The sequence below is a fragment of the Hevea brasiliensis genome, chromosome 5 (genome assembly GCF_030052815.1).
Source record: "Hevea brasiliensis isolate MT/VB/25A 57/8 chromosome 5, ASM3005281v1, whole genome shotgun sequence".
Lineage (NCBI taxonomy): Eukaryota > Viridiplantae > Streptophyta > Magnoliopsida > Malpighiales > Euphorbiaceae > Hevea > Hevea brasiliensis.
The window spans coordinates 73645210-73661217 of record NC_079497.1 but is presented as its reverse complement, the minus strand read 5'-3'; positions in this window follow the sequence as shown (position 1 = coordinate 73661217).

The following is a 16008-nucleotide window of genomic DNA, read 5'->3' as shown; positions in this document are numbered from 1 at the left end:
AACAGTTATATAATTATATATAAACTTGAATGCACAAGCTGCCAGATTGGGTATTAATGGGTGGTTGTGGATTTAAGATTTGTGATAGGAGTTTAGTCAATTTAAGGAAATGCTGTTGAATTATTATTGCATATTTAATATAGGAAAGTCAAGTTATAATTGATTATGATTATTATGATTCAAGTTCAAAACTAGAAGAATAACAAGCTCAAAGTTCCATTCAAAAAGGATAGTGCCTATTTATACTTATACTTCTTTTATTCCATGTTAAGGACTTAAAAATGAGTATGAAATTGTGCATTAAATGAATGAAACTTTTGGGTATGTATGCCATGGATTTCGGCTGCCCTAAGGAAGGAATAGGAGTGAGTGTTTGTGATGGACTTGGAGTGAACTAGAAACCATGTTTAAAGTGTATAAATATAAGGATTATGAACTAGTAGTTAATTAAGGTAAGTTGTGAAAATTCATAATGGAAATTAGGGTTTTGAGAAGTGAAAATTTGACTTGGCTTAGGAAATTGTTAAAGAAAATTTTATTGTTCAATTAGTAACCATTTTAGGTATGTTGACCACAATTTGGACTGAAATGTAGCATGGCAAAGTGAATGTGTAGGCTGCCTTAGGGCCGTGAGTGGTGAAATTTCAATCCACTTGGATGGCCATATCTTGGGCTGTGTTGGTCCAATTGGTGTTTGGCCAATTGGACATGAAACTAGGCTTATAATGGCACATTTTGCTGAAGAAACTATGCCCAAAGACCAAAGCAAGAGGACCAAAAGTTGGCCCCAATCCGGATACCTTGCAACGGCACCTGCGAAATGACCAAATGAGCGATGGCTTGTTCATTTGGCCATAACTCACTGTAGAATGATCAAATTGACCTGAAATGTTTACAGCAACAAGATATGATATAGACAAACAACTTTCATGAAGAATATCACCCTAAATTATGCCATTAACCCATTCAAATTATTGGGCAAAGTTAAGTTATCAAACCTACAACTCTGCAGATTTTGATTTGAGCAATAATGTTTGGATGGCTATAACTCTCTCTAGAAAACTCGGATTTAGGCGATTCTTGAACCGATGGAAACCTAAGGCATATTAGAACATTTCATATGAAGAAAGTTAGACCAAATTATGAACTTAACTTGGTCAAATTACTGACCAAAGTTTGAAAAAAAATCTGCGGACCAAAATCTCGGCATGAGCGATTGCGTGAGCAGTAAATTTATTTTGGCCATAACTTAGGCTACAAAACTCCAAATGGAGTGATTCAAAAAAGGAAATTCAACTAGACAAAATAAGGAACAACTTTCATGTTTACCATTTCCTCAAATTCCCACTGTAGAAATATCAAATGGAACAATAAAGATGAAGCACCAAATCCGAAAATTTTGTTCAATTAGCATTAAGCTTAGAAATGGTATTGGCAACCAATACCAACAAGTTTTAAATACAAAATGTGGTATGTTTGGGGTGTTAAAACCAATACACCTACTTTCTATCCAAAAGTCAACATTTTGGTTGACTAATGAGGTGAATAGTGACACCAAAACCAAAAATTGGCAATTTTGCCAAAATGACCTAAGCTTTGAGAAAGTGACCAAAACTAACAAGTTTTGAATACAAAATGTGGTATGTTGGGAGTATTAAAACCAATGTACCTATTGTTTATGCAAAAGTCAACATTTTAGTTGACTAATGAAATGAATAGTGACATGAAAACTTGAAATTCAAAAATTGTGAAACTTAAAAATGCAAAATGCCCTAGTAGGCCTAATGTGATTGGTTTGGATTGTTTGGCATGCCAATAGGGTATTGTTTTAGCAGTACTGCGAAAGGAAAGGCTTTATGCCTGTATTCATGGCTTTTATGCCCGTATTCATGGCTTTTATGCCCAATTATGTGATATCATGGCTTTTTAGCCATACTGACTACATACATGGTTGACGTTCTGCGTCCCATGGTATGACGGCGAGCACGCGGTGTCGGTGCCAGCGACCCGTTATCGATCCGATCGTCCGGTATAGGTTACTTGGGCATGGAAAAGTATAAGCGTGATTGAACCCGATTATTAAAAAATACGAAAATTAAGTATCAGGAATGATTACAAAAATACAAAGAAGCTCAAGATCATGAAGAAAATAATTAACGAAATGCATGAAGAAGTTAATATCATAAAACATGATTAGCCCTCGACTAAACAATAAGTTAGTAATTATTCATTTCTTATGAACACAATAGCAAGGAAATTATTATTTTTATTTGCATATTATATTTTCTTGTATTATTGGCACCACTAAGCTTTATACTTAGCGCGTCGCTTTTGCAACGCGTAGGTACTGAAGATTTGGACAGAGGGCCCAGTAAACCATAGATTCGGTAAGGCAGTTCACAGTTCTGCATAGTGTCCGTGTCACCTCACCATCCACAGTGCAGAAGTAGGACACTAGGTTTCATTTTGACATTTTGTAACTAATTTCTATTTTCTCATATGTATTTGAACTTATGGAATGTATTTTGAGGTTCATGTAAATAATGAAAAATCGTATTAATGAATGTAAAAGTGAATATTTATCTGTGATTTATACATGATATCACATGAGATGAATGATTGAGAAATGAATGGTGAAAAATGTTGAGATTTTGATATTGAAGTTTGAGAGTGATGAGATGATTGAATATGATCATAGGAAGTGTTTTCACGAGTTCCAAAGAAGCTTTTCTCCATTTTTAGCCGGTACTTTGACGGATTTTATATAAAATTCTCTGAACCTCAAATAAATTATAATTTCGATAAATGGCTTAAATAAATTATATTTCACAAGTTATATTCAAAAGGTAGAATAAAAATGAATTAAGATAAAATAGAGTGCTCGGCACCTTGAGTGGCATAACTTGCTCTGCTTGTAGTCGGGTAAGAGTGTCTAAACATCATCTTCAACCTTTGAAGACCATCCATGCCGAAATGAGAAGCTTGAAATCCTCCATGGCCGTTTTGCTTTAAGCTTCATCATCCTCTTCATTTCACCTCCAAACACCTAGGTTGCTTCATTAAAATTTATCCCCACATCACAAGGAAGAGTTTGATAACAATTTCAAGAAGTTTTGGTGAAGATTTAAGAAGTCTCATCCATAGGTAAGTTTGAGTTTTTGAATATTGCTTTGTTAAAGTTTGTAAGCATGTTATGGGTGTTTGAATTATGAAGAAATTTTTGAGGTTTGATGTTGAATGGGAATGTGTAATTTTGTGACCATGGAAATACCTTGAAAGCGGAGTTATTTGTGCTTGTAAATGGTGAATTAAATGATTGATTAAATGTATATTGTGTAGGAAATTGTTTAGGTGATGTATACTTAGTATATGTAAATGTAAAATGAAATTTAAAGCTTGGAAAGTAATGGAATGTAAGTGTACTATTGTGGCAGTTTGCTTGTAGCACCCCTCACCCGACTACAGTGTAGCCGAGCAAAGTGTGCTACATTCGGTGTCGGAGCACCCTATCTTATCTTACTTTATTCCTTTCATATTTTGATCTCGATATATTTTAATATTAATAAATTTTTCGACGGAGAAACCAGCGGAGTTTCCCCTATTTTATTACCAGTTGACATATTTTACTATTTACCTGTTTAAAAGTTTCAATAATATTTTACAAATAAAATCTCATCAATTATTTTCATAACCATCTCATAATTCACATCTCATTCATATATCTCAATTTCATATTCATTTCCATGCATTATCTATATATTTCAAATCTGTCTTCGAATCCATACAATCTCATTCATGCTCCAATCACATAAGTAAAATTTTCAAATTTCTTTAATTTACATAATTTCATAATTTACATGATATATAAATTAATTACATATGAAAAAGCTAATTTATTAAATTACATTACATTTCTATTAATTACCTGCTCATAATCTACATTATAATACAATATCTAGCATTTTATACTAAATACAAAATATGATCTATATGGGCCCTATCTACATGCATTGCTGAGGAGGTGACAAGCTTTGAATACTTCAAACACTTCTGCAGATCAGAACTCCCAAAATTCCCAGTCAAACATCCATTGGGTTCTAACTTCAGTACATGCTCGAATGAAACAATTCCATCGCGCTAAGCATTGCTGCTTAGTGGTGCAATAATATAACAAGGAAATAATATACAAATAAAGATAGAAATAAAACATAATTTAAATAATTAAGATTTATTTATACTTCACATGCGATTCTAAAATTTAATATGTTTATCGTAATTTTGTCTTCTTTGGAAGTGTTTATTTCGCCAATGTATAGTAATAATATATAAAGAAAAATGATATAAAAATGATAAATTTATGCTTATATTATCATGTAAGTCACATTTGCAATATTTATGTATGTTATAATTTTCTTTGCTAATCTTTTAGCATTTTCTCAATACTTTCTAGGTTGTCTCAGATTGTTTAGTAATAAGTAAATTTTGATACGGTCTAGTTCATTTTGATTCTTTCTAATAAATAACTATTCTAATTTATTTTAGGTCATCTTACTCATTTATTTAATTTCTAATATTTTTTTATTACTAATATTCTTAACTTATTTCAATAAATTTCCTTTGCCCAAGTAACCTATGTGGTGGCTAAACTTGATAGCAGTCGTTGGTACTTTGGACACATGGTGCCTCGGGCGTCATACCATGGGGCCTTGAGCGTCAACCACGTATCACGATCGGTATGGCTAAAAAGCCATGATAACACATGTCGGGCATAAAAGCCATGAATACAGGCATAAAGCCATGAATGTGAGCATAAAGCCATGAATACGGGCATAAAGCCATGAATACAGGCATAAAGCATTTCGCAGTACTGCTAAAACAATACCTATTGGCATGCCAAACTATCAATCGACACACATGTCTAGGTAATACAAGGGCACATAATATCATTAAATATTAATATATTGTATTTTATGACTTCATTATTTCATGATAAATTTCAATTATAATTCATACATTCATTTGATCATTTATATGATCACAATTCACATCAATTATCCTTTTATACCATTGTACTCAAAATACTTCTCTTCTCTACAATAATGAGAACTAATGTCTCATTCATACATTAATATGGTTCATTTATTCATTCATTATGTTATTCATATTGATCACAATTCTAAACAATGGTTCACACGTACCATTGTATTCAGAACATTTTCCCTTTTCTCATTTATACATTCAAGAATCTACTTATGTAATTACAAATTTTCTATTTCAAGTTGAGTTATTAATATTTTATGAATTTCATTTGTGATGGGCATATAAGCCTAACTATCTATTTACATCAATTAGGTGACTTATTTTCATGTTTCAAGTAATCCATGAATATTTCATGGATTTCTAATTTAAGGCCTAAATTTCTTTATAACAATATTTACTAGTATGCATAGTCTACATTTGTCAAACAAATCTAAGCATTTAATCTTAGAATAGGATCTATGTTTTAATCTTAATATAATAATCATTTTGATTACTATCACCTTACTAGTCAGCAAAATGTTAACTTTTTCCTACTTAGTGGATATATTAATTCTAATTACACCAAGATCCCACATTTTGAGTTTTACATTTGCTAGTATTAATTGCCAATTGCAATTTAAAGTCCCCTAGATGCATTTCTAATTTCAAATTTTGAATTTCAAGTTTTGGTGTCGCTATTCACCTCATTGGTCAACAAAAATGTTGACTTTTGGATAGAAAATAGGTATATTGGTTTTAGCACTCCAAATGTACCACATTTTACATTTAAAACTTGTTGGAATTAACCACAAAATCCATTTCCAAATCTAAAACCAAGAGGGCAGAATTTTCAGTTTTTGTAACCCAAATTTACTGTTCCATTGGGTCCTGTTGTAGTGGGAATTTGAGGAAATGGTAAACATGAAAGTTGTTTCTTATTTTGTCTAGTTGAATTTCCTTTTTTGAATCACTCCATTTGGAGTTTTGTAGCTCCAGATATGGTCCAAAAACCACAGCTGGCCGGATTTCAATTCTGCAGAATTTACCAAATCTACAGTACCATGAACAGTGACTGCCACTGCCTTGTTGGATAGGTTCTGGTCATAATTTGGGGTAGGTTTTTTCATGAAAGTTGTTTTTCTATGTCTTAACTTGTTGCTGTAAAAATTTCAGGTCAATTGACCATATCTGCAGTGAGTTATGGCCAAATGAACAGTTGGTCATTCTGCAGAATCAGTTTGCAGGGTATCCCGATTGGGGCCAACTTTTGGTCCTCTTGCTTTGGTCTTTTGGGCATGGTTTCTTCAGAAAAAATGTGCCATTATAAGTCTAGTTTCATGTCCAATTAGCCAAACACCAATTGAACCTACACAGCCAAAGTTATGGCTGTATAAGTGAGCTGGAATCACAGACCTCATTCTTTCTTGTCTCTAGGCGACTGCACATTCACTTTTCCATTCATTAGCTCACTTAATATTATGATTAACTTTCGTCTAATGGTCACTAATTGGCCATTAAAATGTTAATTCTCCATTAACTAAACAAGGTCCAAGTTTCTCTCCAAAACCGTAACCCTAATTGACCAAGCCTCAATTCATGCATCCCACTCCTAATTTGCTATACTAATCATATAATTTATAAGAGGGCAGCAATATGTCACTTTAAACCAAAGATTTCTCTAACCCTAACTCATGTCAAGGCTGCCAAAACTTCATGGAATATAACCATGCTTCATTAATTCAATTTTTGTCAAATTTTTAACTTAACTTAGCTCAAATTCATGATTAGAAAGATGTAAAAGCAAAGGTTATGGCACTAACCTCTTTGGTGATTTTCTAAGCTTGTTCACACCTCACTTTCTCTTCTTCTAATTGCTGCCCAAGTCTTGCTCTAGTGGTAAGGGAAATTTTTAGTGAAGGGAGGACAAGGTTTTGAGGTGGTTTGAAGTGGGAAATGAAGCTTAAGGGAGCTTTAATGGTGGAACCTCTTCTCTCTCTCTCTCTCAACGTTTTTTAGGCTGCCCAAAGGTTGAAGATGCAGATTGTTTTTTCAAATTTTTGGTCACTTTTATCTCTTTTAATGAGTTTAACAAATTGTGATTGGTGGATAGGTTTTTAATGACATCATATGATGTCATTATTAGGTATTTTCTTTCATTTTCTTTTCTTTTCATCTCTACTCATTTTCAATTTAATTTTTAGTAATGTTTATTCACATTTTTTGTCATAATAATTATTTACTTAACTGGACAAGTCGGCTAAAAATCGTCTCTGAAGGCGAAATGACCAAAATGCCCTCCGTTTGGCTTAGGTCAAAATTATCTGTCTGGATTGAAAAATTTTTCTAAATATTTTCTTGGCATTCTAATGCCACAGGAACCTCAATGACCCTTCTCTGGAGTCCCAAAAATTATTTTATAAATTTTTTCACTGGTCTAGGGCTCCTCGTTGCGAAGCAACTTCCCTCACAGTTACCCATCGCTTGGGCAGGCTCGTTTAACTTGGTTGTATTTTATTTCAAAAATTTTTCCTAAATTTTTCTTATTAATATTTGAGTTAATTATGGTTCCTGACTTTATTTTAAATATTTTTACGAGCGTTCTAGTATGGGACCAACATGGTCAGAAGCTTGATGAAGTATGCGGACTAGCTAAAGTGAGGATGTTACATTGCTAACCCTTGAAGAATGCTGGAATTCATGCTTGGTTTATGGAATAATGATGTTAAAATGTGTTGGTTGTTATGGCAGTTTGAATGTATGTATAGTGGTGTGAAGGTTGGACATGTGAATGAGCTTGGTTATGGAGTTAAATTGTTGTAAATTGAGTTGGGCAAATTCTGCACTTGTTGGTGCACATTGAATGTGTAACACCCCTCACCCGTCTACAGTGTAGCCGAGCAAGGCGTGCTACAATCGGTGCCGGAGCACCCTATCTTATCTTACTTTATTCCTTTCATATTTTAATCTCGATATATTTTAATATTAATTATTTTTAAACGGAGAAACCAGTGAGTTTCCCCTATTTTATTACCAGTTGACGTATTTTACTATTGACCTGTTTGAAAGTTTCAATAATATTTTACAAATAAAATCTCATCAATTATTTTCATAACCATCTCATAATTCACATCTCATTCATATATCTCAATTTCATACTCATTTCCATGCATTATCTATATATTTCAAATCTGTCTTCGAATCCATACAATCTCATTCATACTCAAATGACATAAATAAAATTTTCAAATTTCTTAAATTTATATAATTTCATAATTTACATGATATATAAATTAATTACATATGAAAAAGCTAATTTATTAAATTACATTACATTTCTATTAATTACCTGCTCATAATCTACATTATAATACAATATCTAGCATTTTATACTAAATACAAAATATGATCTATATGGGCCCTATCTACATGCATTCTTGAGAGGTGACAACCTTGAATACTCTAGCCACTTCTGCAGATCTGGACTCCCAAAATCTTAGTCAAAGTACCTGCGCGAGGAAACAAATCCATCGCGCTAAGCATTGCTGCTTAGTGGTGCAATAATAGAACAAGAAAATAAAATATACAAATAAAGAAAGAAAGAACGAAGCATAATTTGAATATTTAAGAATCAATTTAATTTAATACAATGTGTCTAATATTAATTATCTTTTCTTCTCATTTGTTTAAGCTTTGGAAGCGTTTAATTCGAAATTCACAGTGATAATGTACAAAGAAAAATGATTTGAAAATAATAAATTTATGCTTATATTGTTATATAAGCACATTTGCAATATTTATTTATGTTATAATTATCTTTGCTAATCTTTTAGCATTTTCTCTATACTTGCTAGGTTGTCTCAGATTATTTTATAATAAGTAAATTTTGATATCACATGCGGATTCATTTCGATTCTTTCTAATAAATAACTATCTAATTTATTTTAGGTCATCTTACTCAATTATTTTATTTAATTTCTAATATTTTTAATTGCTAATATTCTTAACTTATCTCAATAAATTTCACTTGCCCAAGTAACCTATGGTGACTAAAGCTGGATAACGAATTCGTTGTACTTTGGACACCAGCGGTGCCTCGGGCCGTCATACCATGGGGGCGGGCGTCAACCACGTATCACGATCGGTATGGCTAAAAAGCCATGATAACACATAATCGGGCATAAAAGCCATGAATGTTGGCATAAAGCCATGAATACGGGCATAAAGCCATGAATACGGGCACAAAGCCATGAATACAGGCATAAAGCCTTTCGCAGTACTGCTAAAACAATACCCTATTGGCATGCCAAACTATCCAATCTGACACACATGTCTAGGCAATACAAGGGCACATAATATCATTAAATATTAATATATTGTGTTTTATATCATCATTATTTCATGATAAATTTCAATTATAGTTCATACATTCATTTGATCATTTATAGGATCACAATTTACATCAATTATCCTTTTATACCATTGTACTCAAAATACTTCTCTTCTCTACAATAATGAGAACTAATGTCTCATTCATACATTAATATGGTTCATTTATTCATTCATTATGTTATTCATATTGATCAATTAGGTGACTTATTTATCATGTTTCAAGTAATCCATGAAAATTTCATGGATTTCAAATTTATGTTCTTAATTTCCTTTTAACAATTTTGACTAAGATGCATAGTCCACATTTGTCATACAATTCTAAGCATTTAAGCTTAGAATTGGTTCTAGGTCTTCATCTTAATTTACTAATCATTTTGATTACTATTCACCTTACTAGTCAACCAAAATGTTGACTTTTTTATACTTAATGGATATATTAATTCTAATTACCCCAAGATCCCACATTTTGAGTTTTACATTTGCTAGTATTAATTGCCAATTGCAATTTAAAGTCCCTAGATGCATTTCTAAATTTTCAGTTTTTACTACCTAAGTTTACTATTCCATTGGACAATTTTGAGTGGAAACTGGGCTAACCTTTCTCTCTTGATGGGAACCTAAATCACAAATGACACTTTTATCACATTTATTCATTCAACAATTTATTCATGTAAGTACATTTTATATTTCAAGTTTTGGTTTCACTATTCACCTCATTGGTTAACAAAAATGTTGACTTTTGGATAGAAAATAGGTACATTGGTTTTAACACTCCCCATGTACCACATTTTACATTTAAAACTTGTTGGAATTGAGCACCCATACCATTTCTAAACTTAAAACAAAGAGGGCAGAATTTTCAATTTTTGAAGCCTAACTTTACTGTTCCATTAAGCACTGTTGCAGTGGGAATTTGAGGAAATGGTAAACATGAAAGTTGTTCCTTATTTTGTCTAGTAGAATTTCCTTTTTTGAATCACTCCATTTGGAGTTTTGTAGCTCTAGATATGGTCCAAAAACCACAGCTGGCCGGATTTCCATTCTGCAGAAATTACCAAATCTACAGTACCATGAACAGTGACTGTGACTGCCATTTGGGAACTGGTCCTAATTTGGGGTATGTTTCTTCATGAAAGTTGTTTGTATAGGTCTTAACTTGTTTCTGTAAAAATTTCAGGTCAATTGACCATATCTACAGTGAGTTATGGCCAAATGAACAGTTACTGTTCATTTGGTCATTTCTGTAGGTGCTGTTGCAGGGTATCCGGATTGGGGCCAACTTTTGGTCCTCTTGCTTTGGTCTTTTGGGCATGGTTTCTTCATCAAAAATGTGCCATTATAAGCCTAGTTTCATGTTCAATTGGCCAAACACCAATTGGACCTACACAGCCAAAGTTATGGCTGTGTAAGTGGACTGAAATTTCAGTCACCCTGCTGCTGTCCCTAGGCAGCATACTCATTCACTTTGCCATGCTACATTTCAGTCCAAATTATGGTCAACTTACCTAAAATGGTCACTAATTGACCCTTAAAATGTTCTCTAACAATTTCCTAAGCCAAGCCAAATTTTCACTTCTCAAAACCCTAATTTCCATATGAGTTTTCACAACATGCTTCAATTAACTATCTCATTCACTATCCACATGCATACATGGTTTAAACATAATCTCTAATCCACTTTAAGTCCATCAAAACACTCCATTATTGTTCCTTCAATAGGGCTACCGAAATCCACGGTATGTATACACATAATTTTTGTTCATTTAAGTTACAAATCTTCACTCAATTCAAGTCACTATCATGGAATATAAGAGTTTTAAGTAAATAGGTGCACTAACCTTTAGGTGGCAGATTTTTCAAGCTACCCAAACTCCTTCTTTCTTCTTCTTTTGGCTGCCTAGAGGTTGCTCAAGTTGCTAGGTTAATTTTTTATGAAGCTAGGTTATGATTTTGTTGGGTAGAAATGGGTGAATCAAGCTTTGAAAAGCTTGAATATACTTAGCTATGGAAGAGAGGTCACATATTGAAGGAAGAAGAAGAAGAAGAGCAGAATTTTTAGGTCCATTTGTCTCTTTTAAGTGATTTAAGAAAGCTTGTTGAATGGTGATTGGTTGGGAGAAAGTAAATGACATCATCATATGTCATAAATGGGCATTTTCTTGTATTTTTCTTTTATTTTCTTTTCTACTAGCTTCAAATTAATTTTTCATCAATATTAATTCATATTTTATGTTATAATAATTATTTACTCAACTGGACAAGTCGGCCAAAAATCACCTCTGAAGGCGAAATGACCAAAATGCCCTCTGTTTGACTTAACGGGTCAAAATTATGCATGCCAATTGAAAAATTTTTCTAAATATTTTTGGCATTCTAATGCCATAGGAACCTCAATGACCCTTCTCTGGAGTCCCAATAATTATTTTATGAATTTTCCCAGTGCAGGGCTCCTCGTTGCGAGCGCAACTTCCCTCTGGTTACCCATCGCAGGCACGGCTCGTTTAACTTGGTTGTATTTTATTTCTAAAATTTTTACTAAATTTTTCTTATTAATATTTGAGTTAATTATGGTTCCTGACTTTAGTTTAAATATTTTTTCGGACGTTCTAGTCGGACCGACAGGTCACGAGCGATAGAATGTGCGAAGTTACTCTGATGAGGTGTTCTGAATGTAATTGTAAGCTACCAAAATGACCAATAATGTGTTGTGAATTATCTTTAGGCCATGGTACAACCAGAATTGGCTTGAATGTTAAGTTGGTGAGTGTTAAAAGTGGTGCTTGATGTGTATGCAAGAATTTCAATAAGGCAGTCTGAGTTTTAGGCCTATAACTTTAAGTGTGTGGCTCCAATTGGTATGAGACCAATTGGAGGTGAAACTAGGCACAAAATGTGCCAGCTTTCATGAAGGAAGCATACCAAAATTCTGCTTGCAAGGTAGCTTGAAAAATGACCAAATCCGGATTGAGTGCAATTGAGGCCTGAAAATTGACTATTTGGGCAGCAGTTAGTGTTTAGGCCATAGCTCACTCAAAACAGGTCAAATTGACCTGAAATTTTAACCATGAATAGCTAAGACCCATATCTACAAGTCTTATGAATACACCAAAGCCTATAAATGACCATAAGAAAGTCAAACAGCTTGAACAATTTCGGGTCCAAAAACTGGTCGAATCAAAGTTGACCAAAATTGACCTAAAATGACCAAATTTGATGCCATTTGACCAGCAATAGTAAAATGACCATAACTTGATCTACATAACTCAGAATGACCTGAAATTTTGCCCCACGTTCCATAAGAGATAGATCTACAAGTTTGTAGTTTTGACGAAACCAAAACTGAGGAACTAGTTCGTCAGGCTAGGTCAAACTAGTATCCCGCAATCCAGCAAGTTGCAATAAAATGCACTAAACAAGGAAATTAAATTGGTAACATGTGCCAACCCTAAAAGACTATCGAATGTAACATATTAGTAACACTAAAACCTAATTTACCTAGAATGCATCGAGGGTCAATATATTAGGTTGATTAAGCAAATAATAGCTTTAAGTTAATTAATTATCAAGCATTATCGATAGAGAAAGTTTAATTTAATCTTGAAACACTTCAAATTGTGTTTCTCGGTTAGTAAAGACTTCGAGGAAAGGGAAGGAAACAGAGTCGGACAGGAAGGCGATTATCGGAGGTTTGTGCACAGCTATTTCTTTTGAATTATTTTCAATTGAAATAAATTATGACTATTTGCATATTATTGTTTTAAATTGTGAAACTGTGAAAAATTGTTTGAATGATATTTGATGGATACTTATTGATTGAAAAGCACTATAAATGGTTTGAAACCACAGCTATCATGTATATTGATTGTATTCCTTGCTGGCTTGTCTAGTGGGATAAATTGAATTCCCTCTCTGGCTGAAGTGTTGAGGTGTGTGCCTATTGAGGATGAATAGAATGAGTACTCATATTTTTGCTAGCTAGCTATGTTATTCCTCATTAGTCATCGACTTTTGGGACGAATTGGATACCTCATTAGCCATCGGCTTTTGGGACGAATTGAACTTTGGAACATGATTAAGCTGTGTGTGTGATTTATTGATATGTATTGCGAGATTGTGAAATGAATTTAAACTCTTATTAACATATACTGTCTTTTGAATTCAACCATGATCTGACTTATTGAAATTTATTGTGATATTGAGAAATGGAGTTTAAATTCTTGTTGACAATTACTGTCTTGGAATTAACTATGGTTTTAAGTATCCACTATTTATATGATTTATGAATTGTGATTTAAAGTTGTATTTGGTTAATGTTGTGCACCACTGAGACATTGTCTCAGTGATAGCTTTTTATTATCGCGAGTAGACAAGCAGGACAGAGCGGCGAACTAAGTTTGCTAGTACATCAATGAGAGATTTTTGGGTATAGAGTATACCACATTTTGCATTTTGTCTTGTAATGTATGACCACTGTATGTATATATTGTTTTTGGTTTTGGCATTGTAAATTCAAATTGTACATTGAAGTTGTAAAATAATTATGAGTTATTTTGGCTTGTAAAAATTGTATTATATTTCTCGTATCTCAGTCTTTAAAAATTACTATGGTTTTGAGTTGAGAAATATGTTGTGTTGAGAAACATGTTGGAGTTGAGATTTGGAAATATATATTGAAGTGCTTTTTATAGGTTTTGAAGAAGCTGTTTTATCCAAAATCTGGATGGCACTCTGCCAAAATTTTTACAAAAATTCCAAATAATTCAAATATGTTAGTTCTATCACTTCAATTCAAAAAGGTTTTTAACACCTGTAAATAGTGCTCACCATTGTAAAAGAAGTAAGAAAAGTTTTTAAAATCCCTTGTAGTGTATTTAATGGGTTATTAGTAGGCGGAGTTGGTAATTCATTAGGTATACTACGGGATCATGTTATGCCTTGCAGAGGGGTAGGGTGTGACAATTGAAGTGCTTTTACAGGTTTTTGAAGAACTATTTTGTCCAAAATACAGATGGCACTCTGCCAAAATTTTTACAGAAATTATTAATAGTCCAAATGTGTTAGCTATTTCACTTCAGTTCAAAAAGGTTTTTAACACCTGTAAATAGTGCTCACCACTATAAAAAGAAGTAAGAAAGGTTTTAAAATCCCTTGTAGTGTATTTAATGGGTTATCAGTAGACGAAGTTGGTAATTCATTAGGTATACTACGGGATCATGTTATGCCTTACAGGGGGGGTAGGGTGTGACATGCTGTGTCCTCCATGGTTCTTCCTCTTTCCAGTAGGACCACTGGAAGTCTGTTCTACTGACTTTTCCTCTTTTGCTATCTTCTCTGATTTTTTTTTTCAAGGGCCACTTCAGATTCAATTCTTTCTAACTCTAGTGCTTGAGAAATAAGCTTAGAGAAATTGTTATGTTTGAATCCAACCACTTGTAATCGATCTTTGGGCTTCAAGTCGGTTGCAAACCTCTTACATCTCTCCTCTTGGTAGAAAGTAAACTTCTTGCATAATGGCTCGGTGGAAAAATTCCCTTTCATATTCAGACCAGAACTACTCCTATTTGGACTTAGGAGGCATTGCGACACGGTCCACATAAGCATCGGGGACATATTTTTGCGAACTCCGTAGAAAATCATTCCATGTTAGCTCTGAAGGTTCTACCAGTCATATGCATCCCCCTGTAGCAGAGACATTGAATATTCAAATCTGAGCTCCTCTGTACAATGTAGCTTCTTGAACACCCTATTCTTTCTCTTTAACCACTGTTCTACCTCTAGAGGATCTACTGTCCCCTTGAACTCTGTAGCCCCATATTTCATCAATTTGTCATACTGCCTAGCTGAAGACTGTGGTTGTACCACTGGTGTCTGTAGTGGGACTTGAGTAGGCATATTTCTAGCCATCTGTTGAAACATTGTAGACATCTGCTGAACGAACTGAGCAAGAAACTGCGGTATTGAGGGGGCTGGTGCAGCTGATCTGCTCACATTGTGAAGGGTTAGGGCTTCCCCTTGTACCTCAGCCTCTATCGATTGATCGACTGAACGATCACCCTCTTCCATAGTCAATTTGAGGATCTTAGACCTCCTAAACAAATAACACAAGGAGATTTCCTCCTGTTAGTGCATATTTATAATGTAATGTACTGTATGTATTAAACAATGACATTGGCGGTTGTACTATGAAGAAAGAATATTCAAATTACAATTGAAAGCAGAATTTAAAAACTAGCTCGTCTGACTTAAACATGTCACACCCTATCCCTCCATAAGGCATTACATGATCCCGTAGTATACCTAATGAATTACCAACTTCGTTTACTGATAACCCATTAAATACACTACAAGGGATTTTAAACCTTTTCTTACCTTTTTTCTTTTTACAGTGATGAGCACTATTTACAGGTGCTAAAATTTTATTAAAACTGAAGTGAAAACAGATAACACATTTGAAGAATCAATCATTTACGTAAAAATTTTGGCGAGTGAAATCTTTATTTTGAATAAAACAGTTCTTCAAAAACCTGCAAAAAGCACTTCCAATATTTTGTTCAATCCCCAAACTCCAATCAACACAATAAGTTTCTCAACATTTGACAA